At 50.6% G+C, this 12,968-nt stretch overlaps 2 protein-coding genes across 3 annotated transcripts in view; both read right to left on the bottom strand.

The window, feature by feature from the left end:
* The window catches only part of LOC144508367 (programmed cell death 1 ligand 1-like), a 33,487-nt gene extending 27,169 nt beyond the window's left edge, over positions 1–6,318 (bottom strand). Inside the window, exon 1 of the mRNA XM_078236221.1 lies at positions 6,202–6,318. The gene's annotated coding sequence lies outside the window, so the exon portion shown is untranslated. The remainder of the gene's footprint in view (positions 1–6,201) is intronic.
* Positions 1–12,968, bottom strand: part of LOC144508369 (CD276 antigen homolog) — a 309,505-nt gene that overhangs the window by 241,567 nt on the left and 54,970 nt on the right. The window lies entirely within an intron of this gene.

Below are 12,968 nucleotides of genomic sequence, written 5' to 3'. Positions count from 1 at the left end.
AATGGGGCCTCCTCCCGTTCCTGTGTAACAGGCTCGAGGGGGGGGTTGAATGGGACCTCCTCTTGTTCTTGTGTAACAGGCTTGAGGGGGTTGAATGGGGCCTCCTCCCGTTCCCGTGTAACAGGCTCGAGGGGGGCTGAATGGGGCCTCCTCCTGTTCCTGTGTAACAGGCTCGAGGGGGTTGAATGGGGCCTCCTCCTGTTCCTGTGTAACAGGCTCGAGGGGGGCTGAATGGCCTCCTCCTGTTCCTGTGTAACAGGCTCGAGGGGGGCTGAATGGCCTCCTCCTGTTCCTGTGTAACAGGCTCGAGGGGGTTGAATGGAGCCTCCTCCTGTTCCTGTGTAACAGGCTCGAGGGGCTGATTGGAGCCTCCTCCTGTTCCTGTGTAACAGGCTTGAGGGGGTTGAATGGGGCCTCCTCCTGTTCCTGTGTAACAGGCTCGAGGAGGGCTGAATGGGGCTTCCCCCTGTTCCTGTGTAACAGGCTCGAGGGAGCTGAATGGGGCCTCCTCCTGTTCCTGTGTAACAGGCTCGAGGGGGGCTGAATGGGGCTTCCCCCTGTTCCTGTGTAACAGGCTCGAGGGGCTGATTGGAGCCTCCTCCTGTTCCTGTGTAACAGGCTTGAGGGGGTTGAATGGGGCCTCCTCCCGTTCCCGTGTAACAGGCTCGAGGGGGGCTGAATGGGGCCTCCTCCTGTTCCTGTGTGACAGGCTCGAGGGGGTTGAATGGGGCCTCCTCCTGTTCCTGTGTAACAGGCTCGAGGGGGGCTGAATGGGGCCTCCTCCTGTTCCTGTGTAACAGGCTCGAGGGGGGCTGAATGGGGCCTCCTCCTGTTCCTGTGTGACAGGCTCGAGGGGGTTGAATGGGGCCTCCTCCTGTTCCTGTGTAACAGGCTCGAGGGGGGCTGAATGGCCTCCTCCTGTTCCTGTGTAACAGGCTCGAGGGGGGGGGTTGAATGGGACCTCCTCCTGTTCCTGTGTAACAGGCTCGAGGGGGTTGAATGGAGCCTCCTCCTGTTCCTGTGTAACAGGCTCGAGGGGGTTGAATGGGGCCTCCTCCTGTTCCTATGTAACAGGCTCGAGGGGGGCTGAATGGGGCCTCCTCCTGTTCCTGTGTAACAGGCTCGAGGGGGGCTGAATGGGGCCTCCTCCTGTTCCTGTGTAACAGGCTCGAGGGGGGCTGAATGGCCTCCTCCTGTTCCTGTGTAACAGGCTTGAAGGGAGCTGAATGGGGCCTCCTCCTGTTCCTGTGTAACAGGCTCGAGGGGGGCTGAATGGGGCTCCTCCTGTTCCTGTGTCACAGGCTCGAGGGGGGGGGCTGAATGGGGCCTCCTCCTGTTCCTGTGTAACAGGCTCGAGGGGAGCTGAATGGGGCCTCCTCCTGTTCCTGTGTAACAGGCTCGAGGGGGTTGAATGGGGCCTCCTCCTGTTCCTGTGTAACAGGCTCGAGGGGCTGAATGGGGCCTCCTCCTGTTCCTGTGTAACAGGCTCGAGGGGCTGAATGGGGCCTCTTCCTGTTCCTGTGTAACAGACTCGAGGGGAGCTGAATGGGGCCTCCTCCTATTCCTGTCTAACAGGCTCGAGGGGCTGAATGGACTCCTCCTGTTCCTGTGTAACAGGCTCGAGGGGCTGGATGGACTCTTCCTGTTCCTGTGTAACAGACTCGAGGGGGCTGAAAGGGGCCTCCTCCTGTTCCTGTGTAACAGGCTCGAGGGGCTGAATAGATTTTCAGGAACAATAACATTCAGTCTCACTGACCTCCTCCTGTCCCTGTAACTCCTGTCACCTCCCATGTCTCTCTCTCTCTCCTCTGACACAGTACCTTTAGACACTGAGGGTTTATTTGCTTTCAATTGTGTTGCGTCTACCAGAGCAGTACGGGGAGGGGCCATTCATCCCATCATTCCTGTGCTAGCTCTTTGAAAGATCTCTCCAATTTGTTCCCATGTTCCCCCTGTTCTCTTCCACTCTCCCTGTAAATTTTCTCCCGTCCGGTATTTCTCCAATTGCCCCTTTTGAAAGTTCCTGTTGAATCTGCTTCCACCGCCCTGTCAGGCAGCGCCTTCCAGATCACAACAACTCGCTGTGTGTCCAAAATAAAATCCTCCTCATCTCCACCCTCTGGTTCTTTTCCCGATTCTCTTCAATCTGTGTCCCCTCTGGTTACCGAGCCTCCTGTCACTGGAAACACTTTCTCCTCATTCACTCCATCCAAACCCCGCGCCCCCCTCGTGATTCTGAACGCCTCGATTCAATCTCCCCCTTAACCTCCTCTGCACGAAGTACAGATGTCAAGCTGCAGTTATCCAGGGCCTGGTAAGTATTGTGCGCTGTTTTGGTCTCCTTATTTAGGGAGGGATATTGTCGCTGGAGTAATTGTGGGGTCTGTCTCTTTAAGACAGCACGGAAGAAGAGGGTCACCTGACTTGAGGGACTAATGGGGACAGAGAGCGAGTGATCAGCCCACAGGGTGGAGTCCCCCCTGAGGCAGAATCATCCGGAAGCCACGTAGTCAATTTGTAAAGGCTGGAGCTTGACTGCAAGGTAGACAATGGCTGTGACCCCCTGTACCCAGAATTCCTTCTGTTCCTACAACCTGAAGTACCTTGACGTCGCTTGAGGGGGTGTCACTCTATTGTACTTGCCACAGAGGGCGTGCAGTGGAGGTTCGCCAGATTGAACCCCAGGATTGAGGAGAGATCCAAGAGACTGGGTTTGTATTCCCGTGAATTTCAAATAATGAGGGGGAGACCTCGATAAACATTTACAAATTCCCACAGGATGTGGCAGGGTGGATGTGGAGAGGATGTTTTGCTCAGTCCTTAAAAAACATCGTCATCAGCTGCAGGAAGTGTATTGGAGAACATGCCCCTGTCGACATCAACGGGGGTGAAGTGGAAATGGTCGAGAGCTTCACGTTTTTAGGTGTCCAGATCACCAACACCCTGTCCTGGTCCCCCCATGCCGACACTATAGTTAAGAAAGTCCACCAGCGCCTCTACTTTCTCAGAGGACTAAGGAAATTCGGCATGTCAGCTACAACCCTCATCAACTTTTACAGATGTACCATAGAAAGCATTCTTTCTGGTTGTATCACAGCTTGGTATGGCTCCTGCTCTGTCCAAGACCGCAAGGCACTACAAAGGGTTGTGAATGTAGCCCAGTCCATCACGCAAAACAGCCTCCCATCCATTGGCTCTGTCTACACTTCCCGCTGCCTCGGAAAAGCAACCAGCATAATCAAGGACCCCACGCACCCCGGACATTCTCTCTTCCACCTTCTTCCATCGGGAAAAAGATACAAAAGTCTGAGGTCACGTACCAACCGACTCAAGAACAGCTTCTTCCCTGCTGCCATCAGACTTGTGAATGGGCCTACCTCGCATTCAGCTCATCTTTAGCTATTTGCCTCACTAGATCTTCTGACCTCTGGCAGACATCGGCCAAAACTCCTCCATATCTCGTCATAAGACACCCCTCTTCACAGCACCACAGAATCCCAACAGTGCAGAGAGTGGCTGTTTGGCCCATCCAGTTTGCACTGACTTAAAAAACAAAGAAAATTACAGCCTAGGAACAGGCCCTTCACCCCTCCAAACCTGCACCAACCATGCTGCCTATCTGAACTAAAACCCTCTACCTTTCCGGGGGACTATATCCCTTTATTCCCATCCTATTCCTGGGTAAAAGTCACAAATTAATTGAATTAGACTTCCACCAGTTGCCATGCTTGGATTTGAACCTGTGAACCCAGCATGGGTGTCTCTGGATCACTAGTCCAGTGACATTACCACTATGCCACCATCTCCCCCATCTCCCCGAAAGATCATCTTACCCAGGCCCTCTGCCCTAATCTGCACATCTTTGGACACTAATGGTCAATTTAGCACAGCCAATCCACCTAACCTACACATCTTTGGGCACTAAGGGACAATTTAGCATGGCCAATCCACCTAACCTACACATCTTTGGGCACTAAGGGACAATTTAGCATGGCCAATCCACCTAACCTGCACATCTTTGGGCACTAAGGGACAATTTAGCATGGCCAATCCACCTAACCTACACATCTTTGGGCACTAAGGGACAATTTAGCATGGCCAATCCACCTAACCTACACATCTTTGGGCACTAAGGGACAATTTAGCATGGCCAATTCACCAAACCTGCACATCTTTGGGCACTAAGGGACAATTTAGCATGGCCAATCCACCTAACCTACACATCTTTGGGCACTAAGGGACAATTTAGCATGGCCAATCCACCTAACCTACACATCTTTGGGCACTAAGGGACAATTTAGCATGGCCAATTCACCAAACCTGCACATCTTTCAGACGGTGGGAGGAAACCGGAGCACCCGGAGGAAATCCACGCAGACACGGGGAGAACATGCAACCTCCACGCAGACAGTGACCCAAGCCGGGAATTGAATCTGGGGCTGTGGGGCAGCAGTGCCAACCACTGTGCCACCGTGCCAGCCCCGGAATCTGGCTAGTGAGGTTTTGCCACACTCCATCTGAGACAGGTCTAATTCTCCTGAGATAAGAAGACTAAGACTGGGCACAGTATTCCCTGTTGTGGTCTCATTGAATCCGTTTGGACTCTTCCCTGCTTCCCCTGACGGGGGGAAGATTGATCAACTGCAAGATTACCAATTGTTGACAGTACCAAAAAATGGAGTCCAAACACGTGGAGATGAAGCATTTTTCCATGGAATTCTCTGTCAGGAATTCTCCATTATACCAAACCCCCAACAACACTCAAGATGCCCGAGTAACTCACCTCCTGACTCCCTGAAGCCTGTCCATCGTCTACAGGGACACAAGTCAGGAGTGTGATGGAATACTCCCCACTTGCCTGGATGGGTGCAGCTCCAACAACACTCAAGAAGCTCGACACCATCCAGGACAAAGCAGCCCCGCTTGATCGACACGCTAACCACAAACATTCACTCCCTCCACCCCCGACGCACAGTGACAGCCGTGTGTACCATCTACAAGATGCACTGCAGCATCTCACCAAGGCTCCTTCGGCTGCACCTTCCAAACCCACGGCCGCTACCATCTAGAAGGACAAGGGCAGCAGATACCTGGGAACACCCCCACCTGGAGGTTCTCTTCCAAGTCACTCACCATCCCGACTTGGAAATATATCGGCCGTTCCTTCACTGTGGCTGGGTCTAAATCCTGGAACTCCCTCCCTAACAGCACTGTGGGTGTACCTACACCTCAGGGACTGCGGCGGGTTCAAGATGGCGGCTCACCCTCCACCTTCTCAAGGGGCAATTAGGGATGGGCAATAAATGCTGGACCCGGCCAGCGACAGCCCACAAAAGAATAAAAAATTAAGTTCACACAACAGATTTATTTTTATAAAAATATCAATTGACTGTTAACAGTTTTAAGATACTTGAAAATTTACTTGCAAAAAATTTCCCCAAATTTTAATTTTAACTTGAAATAATTCCAAGAAGTTTAGATGAAAATCAAAAGTTTAAATTCAATTTTGAACTATTCACAAAAAAAACTGAATAATTCTCAGACAAAAACTTCACTCAAGTGTTAAATTATTCCCAAACATTTCTCTCCAAGTAGAAATTATTGCCCCTAGTGTGGGTGGCACGGTGGCACAGTGGTTAGCACTGCTGCCTCACAGCGCCAGGGACCCGGGTTCGATTCCCGGCTTGGGTCACTGTCTGTGCGGAATCTGCACGTTCTCCCCGTGTCTGCGTGGGTTTCCTCCGGGTGCTCCGGTTTCCTCCCACAGTCCGAAAGACATGCTGGTTAGGTGCGAAATTCTCCCTCAGTGTACCCGAACAGGCACCGGAGTGTGGCGACTAGGGGATTTTCATCCCCTAGTAACTTCATTGCAGTGTTAATGTAAACCTACTTGTGACACTCATAAATTAAAGTTAAAAGAAACATTTCTCTCTGGAGAGAAATTATTGCCCCATGAAAATTATCATTCACTTCAGACGATTCTCAAATGCTGAATTTACATTTAATTTAATTCTCACTGTGCATTTTAAACAAAGGTCAGATTTAAATTTAACTCAATTTATTAACTATTCGCAGAAGTTCTGCTTCAGATAGAAATTATTCTCAAAGGAATTTGGCAAGCTGTTTCGCACAAGGTTTTATTTTTGTCTCAGGAGTTTTAAGATCTGTTTCATCAGGTCTAAACGTCTCTGTGGGACTTACCTAGGGCACGTAGAGAAGGCTGAGAGCTTGTCACCCGAGGGATTGTCCGTGTTGTCAGCAGGAGAGAAATGTGTGATCCACTCACTCGGCCAGCCTCAGATCAAGTGTATTCCTCACCAGAGAACTGTTGGATATTGTCGGCTGAAACCGAAAAGGAAAACATGGACTTTCCCCTCGAGAGGCTCCTCCCTCCTCTGAGATCACCAGCTGCACACATGTGGACCAAGCGCAGTGAGATTCATTGCACAATGCACCCCCCTCGGCCTGAAGGCAGTGGAGTCAATCATTGCCAGCGGCTGGAGGGATATCAACATGTGTGTAAACACCACCCCCCACCCCACACACACATTCCTCCCCCCCACTCCCCAAAACAATTTACACCCTAGATCAGTGAGCACCATCGAGGGAGGTTACTCAGTCTGCCTGAGGCTCGGATTTATAATCCTCCCCGTGGCGGAGGAATGAGTGGGGGTGATGTAATGAACCGTTTCAGGTATCAGAACCATAGAAGCATAGAAACCCTACAGTGCAGAAAGAGGCCATTCAGCCCATCGAGTCTGCACCGACCACAATCCCACCCAGGCCCTATCCCCATATCCTTACATATTTACCCGCTAATCCCTCTAACCTATGCATCTCAGGATACTAAGGGGCAATTTTAACCTGGCCAATCAACCTAACCCGCACATCTTTGGACTGTGGGAGGAAACCGGGGCACCCGGAGGAAACCCACACAGACACGAGGAGAATGTGCAAACTTCACACAGACAGTGACCCGAGCCGGGATCCAACCGGGGTCCCTGGAGCTGTGAAGCAGCAGTGCTAACCACTGTGTTACCGTGCCGCCCAAATGAGGTCCTTCAATGAACATGTAGAGGACATAAGAACTAGGCGGCACAGTGGCACAGTGGTTAGCACTGCTGCCTCACAGCACCATGGACCCTGGTCAGATTCCCAGCTTGGGTCACTGTCTATGTGGAGTTTGCACATTCTCCCTGTGTTTGCGTGGGTTTCCTCCGGGTGCTCCGGTTTCCTCCCACAGTCCAAAGACGTGCTGGTTAGGTGCATTGGCTGTGCTAAATTCTCCCTCAGTGTACCCCAACAGGCGCCGGAGTGTGGCGGTTCGGGGATTTTCACAGTAACTTCATTGCAGTGTTAATGTAAGCCTACTTGTGACACTAATATATAAATGAAATGGGATTAGTATAGGTATTTGGTGGTTGGTGTAGACATGGTAGGCCAAAGGGCCTGTTTCTTTTTGGGTGGCACAGTGGTTAGCACTGCGGCCCCACGGCCCCAGGGACCTGGGTTCAATTCCTGGCTTGGGTCACTGTCTGTGTGGAGTTTGCACATTCTCCCCGTGTCTGCGTGGGTTTCCCCCGGGTGCTCCGGTTTCCTCCCACAGTTCAAAAGACGTGCTGGTTAGGTGCTAAGTTCTCCCTCCGTGTACCCGAACAGACGGTGGAGTGTGGCGGTTCGGGGATTTTCACAGTAACTTCATTGCAGTGTTAATGTAAGCCTACTTATGACACTAATAAGTAAACTTTAAGATTTAGTGCAGGAACGATGGGGGCTGAATGGCCTTTCCTTGTGATGTGTGATTGGGACAGGAAGCACTCCATTGGCCCCTTGGAGAGTTTGTTTGATGCCATTAACACCTCCGATGATGGGATTGGACAGCAGAGCTATTGCCAGGGTACGGTACTCTGAGTTAGTCCTTGCCTGACTGCATTCCTCAGTCAGTGATGTAACCGAATAAAGTAGCCCTAAGCGTAAACTGCATTCCTGCGTTAGCTCTGCAAGGTGCGTTACGACATCGATACTTCCAGATCGGTGACTGAGAGGATGTGTGGATCCATCTTAAATAAGCCTCCCCCACACGGCAACCATATTCGGTAAGATTTATTTACCAAACAAAGCTGACCAATCGGTGATCTCACCTAATTGTAGTAAATTTAAATTTAAATTCAGTTGTGGGATGTGGGCATTGCTGGGCCAGCATTTATTGCGCCCCTCTCGTTGCCCTTTGAACTTGCCATTCCGCTGTCTCCTCTGGCAGCGCGTTCCAGGCACCCACCGCTCTCTGCGTGAAAAACTTCCCCCTCTCACCTTGAACCTGTGCCCCCTTGTAATTAACACTTCCACCCTGGGGAAAAAGCCTCTGACTATCCACTCTGTCTACGCCTCTCATCATTGTGTAGATCTCTATCAGGTCACCCCTCAGCCTCCGCCTTTCCGTGAAAACAATCCTAGTTTATTCAACCTCTTCTCGTAGCCAACGCCCTCGAGACCAGGCAACATCCTGGTGAACTTTCTTTGCACTTTCTCTCCAAAGCATCCACGTCCTTCTGGCAGTGTGGCAACCAGAACTGTGCGCAATATTCTAAATGTGGCTTAACTAAAGGTTTCTGGAGCTGGAGCCTGATAAAGGCAAGCACGCCTTCTTGATCACCTTATCCACTTGAGTGGCCACTTTCAGGGAACTGTGGACCTGTACACCCAGATCCCTCTGTGGTGTCAATGCTCCCAAGGGTTCTGCCATTTACTGTATAATTCACACTTGAATTTGATCTTCCAAAATGCATCACCTCGCATTTAACTGAGAAGCTCTTATTGTCAGTTTTATGCTGCCCCATTGTCTGTGCGGAGTTTGCATGTTCTCCCCGTGTCCGCGTGGGTTTCCTCCGGGTGCTCCGGTTTCCTCCCACACTCCAAAGATGTGCAGGTGGACTGGCCGTGATAAATTGTCCCTTAGTGTCGGGGGACTCGCAGGGTAAATACGTGGGGTTACGGGTATCGGGCCTAAGTGGGATTGTTGTTGGTGCAGACTCGATGGGCTGAATGGCCTCTTTCTGCATTGTAGGGATTCTATGATTCTATTCGAGTCTATGACACGCTGGTTAGGTACAGCGGCCGTGTTAAATTCTCCCTCAGTGTACTCGAACATGCGCCGGAGTGTGGCGTCTAGGGGACTTTCACAGTAACTTCATTGCAGTGTTAATGTAAGCTGACCTGTGACATTAATAAATAAACTTTTAATTTTTTTCTCTCTTTGTATTATCTTTTTGGTCCTCCTTTGCTGGATTTTGAATTCATCCCAATCTTTCGGGCTATGGCTGACTTTGACTCCTTTCTGTGCTTTTTCTTTCAACGTAATACTCTCCTTAGCTTCCTCACTGAGCCATAGTTGGTTTATCTCTCTCTTAGAATCTTTCCTCCTCACTGGGATATATTTTGGCTGAGAATTAGGAATTACCTCCTCAATATGTTTGCCGCTGCTCGCTTACTGTCTTTCTTGCTAACCTCTCCGCCCAGTCCACTTTAACCAACTCTATCCTCATTTAATTGTTTCATAGAATTCCTACAGTACAGAAGGAGACCATTTGGCCCATCGAGTCTGTACCAACCTCGATCCCACCCAGGCCCTATTCCCACTACCCTCATTTACCCTGCTAATCCCCCTGACATTAGGGTCAATTTACCACGGCCAATCAACCTAACCCGCACATCTTTGGACTGTGGGAGGAAACCGGAGCACCCGGAGGAAACCCACGCAGACACGGGGAGAATATGCAAACTCCATACAGACTGTGACCCGAAGCCGGGAATCGAACCCATGTCCTGGAGCTGTGAGACAGCAGTGCTAACCACTGTGCCACCGTGCCACCCATCATGCTATGGTCACTACTTCTGAGCAGATCTTAGACTATGAGGTAATTTATGAAACCTGCCTCATTACCAGGCCCAGGATAGCCTGTTCCCTGATTGGCTCCATTACGTATTGTTCTAGGAAACTATCCCTAATGCATTCTATGCAATGTGTTGCTATAATTATCCATCATTATTGTCGACAAGTCTACATTGCTGTGTGTTACTCAAGAGATGAACAACTGTCTTCTGAAGGAAGTCTTCTTCCCTTCTAACTAAGCTGATTCCTGTTCGCTCCCACACCAGCACATTAGAGGGCCAAGCCAAAAGGGGTCTGCGGTTTGCTTCACATTATGGTCATTGCATCTCTAGAATAGCACGTAGGAATGTAGGCTTTGTGGAAGCAGGTAATAGTGAAGGAGGCACAACTACAACTACTCTATGACTCTATGACATGTGCCTCTCCATAAATGGAGGCTAGTTTCTATCACATGATCACCTGCACTACTTTCATAATCGGCCAAAGGACATCCAAGATGGAAGAGTCAGGGGATTGGAGGGATGGTCTTCGATGGAGAGTTAGGGGATTAGAGGGATGATCTTTGATGGGAGGGTTCGGGGATGAGATGGATGGTCTTCGATGGGACAATTAGGGATTAGAGGGATGGTCTTCGATGGGAGTGTTAGGGGATGAGAGGGACGGTCTTCGATGGGACAATTAAGGATTAGAGGGATGGTCTTCGATGTGGGAGTTAGGGGATTGGAGGGATGGCCTTCGATGGGAGGGTTATGGGATCAGAGGGATGGTCTTCGATGGAGAGTTAGGGGATTAGAGGGATGGTCTTCAATGGGAGAGTTAGGGGATTGGAGGGATGGTCTTTGATGGGAGAGTTATGGGATTAGAGGGACGGTCTTCGATGGGAGAGTTAGGGGATCAGAGGGATGGTCTTCGATGGGAGAGTTAGGAGATTAGAGGGATGGTCTTCGATGGAGAGTTATGGGATTAGAGGGACGGTCTTCGATGGAAGAGTTATGGGATTAGAGGGATGGTCTTTGATGGGACAGTTAGGAGATTAGAGGAATGGTCTTCAATGGGAGCCTTTGGTTGGGAATCCAGTAGTCGATGGGAATTTCCGATATTAATAAAGTGACTGAAGTATTGCGTTGTCTGTAGAGTTCTTTGGCTGGGACTGAACATGTAGATCAAATACTTTTGCTCACGCATTCTCGCCCCTCATTCGTGCCCCTCATTCTCAGGAACCAGAGTTTCAGATGACATTTTTTTAAAAGGGAGCTTTGTGGAATGGTGAATAGAATTCATTCCTGAGATTCTGAGCTGTCGGGAGACTGATGTCAGAGTTATGGACTGTCACTCAGCAGATAGAAGCGGGGGCGGGGTTTCTGTAATTCGTCACTGAGAGAGAAGGTTTAAGTTCGCCCTTCTGTGCCAATGTGCAACTTCGGCTGAAACAAAACATTTGTGGTTTTCGGTTCACAGATGTCACACTCTCTCCTTGGTTTTGGTTTCTGCTTCATCCTGTACCCTGGCACGCTGCAGGAAACACATGTTGAAACCAGCGACCAAGTCACGGGTGTCGGAGTTTCTACGCTGGAGGTGGTAGTGAAGGGGAAGCAGAGAAGGAAATATAGAGAGAGGAGGAAGAGACAGAGTGTAGGACAGAGGATATGGAGTTTATGCACACACTCCAGACTGGTTGGAGCCTTAGCCTCAGGAGTATTTCAGCCCCCTCGAGCCTGTTACACAGGAATAGGAGGAGGCCCCATTCAGCCCCCTACAACCCTCCCCATCTCTGTAAGCTCCTCCAGCCCCTGAACCCTCCCTATCTCTGTAACCTCCTCCAGCCCCCTACAAACCCCCCTATGTCTGTAACGTCCTCCAGCCCCTACACCCCTCCCTATCTCTGTAACCTCCTCCAGCCCCTACACCCCTCCCTATCTCTGTAACCTCCTCCAGCCCCTCCAACCCTCCCTATCTCTGTAACCTCCTCCAGCCCCCTGTGACCCTCCGAGGTCTCTGCGCTCCTCCGGTTCCGGCCTCTTGAGCATCTCCCGAGTCCCATCGCTCCACCATTGGCAGCCGTGCCTTCAGCTGCCTGGGGGGTCGGGCGGCTAAGCTGTGGAATTCCCTCCCTAAAGCCCGTCTCACCCCCTTCCTACATAAAAACTCTTTGATCCAGTATTTGGTCACCTGTCCCTGATATCTCCTGAGAGGGATCCCGGGGCAAATATTTGACTGATATGTCCCCTGTCAGGCTCCACATCAGCCTGCCCGGAATATTTGATCTATCCTTTTGGCCTTCAATGTGCCCAAGTCTTCCAATCACAGTTTGAGATCAGGAGTCCTGATAAGAATGCGTTGAACGGATGTTTATTCTCCTCAAGTATCCAAATTAATTAGTTGTTGTATATCTTGAATGAGATCGTCATGGTGATGTGGAAATGAAAGGAAGTGACTGAATTGAGGCTGGGTTTGTGGTGATAATGAAGCAGTCCAGGTGTGGGGGAGGCCATATTGTGGGAACCTGACTCACTAGGCCCCAAACCTGTTTCCCCTCAACTATGTCAACATCAGATGTCACAGTGGCACCTATTGCATTGTATAATTAGGCCCAGGATTGCGGGGAGGCGATGGCCCAGTGGTATTATTGCCAGCTCATTAACCCAGAAACTCAGGTAATGCTCTGGGGAGCTGGGTTCAAATCCCAAAACGGCAGATAGTGGTGTTTGATTTGATTTACCATTGTCACATGTATTGGGATACAGTGAAAAGTATTGTTTCTTGCGCGCTATGCAGACAAAGCAGGCAAAATACAGACATGCCATTCATAGAGTACATAGGGGAGAAGGAAAGGAGAGAGTGCAGAATGGGGCAGCACGGTGGCACAGTGGTTAGCACTGCTGCCTCACAGCGCCAGGGATTCGGGTTCCATTCCCGGCTTGGGTCACTGTCTGTGTGGAGTCTGCACGTTCTCCCCGTGTCTGCGTGGGTTTCCTCCGGGTGCTCTGGTTTCCTCCCACAGTCCAAAAGACGTGCTGGTTAGGGTGCATTGGCCATGGTAAATTCACCCTCAGTGTACCCGAACAGGCACCGGAGTGTG

Source organism: Mustelus asterias, chromosome 20 (assembly GCF_964213995.1).
Source record: "Mustelus asterias chromosome 20, sMusAst1.hap1.1, whole genome shotgun sequence".
Taxonomy (NCBI): Eukaryota; Metazoa; Chordata; class Chondrichthyes; order Carcharhiniformes; family Triakidae; genus Mustelus; species Mustelus asterias.
This window is presented reverse-complemented; position numbering and strand designations above follow the sequence as displayed.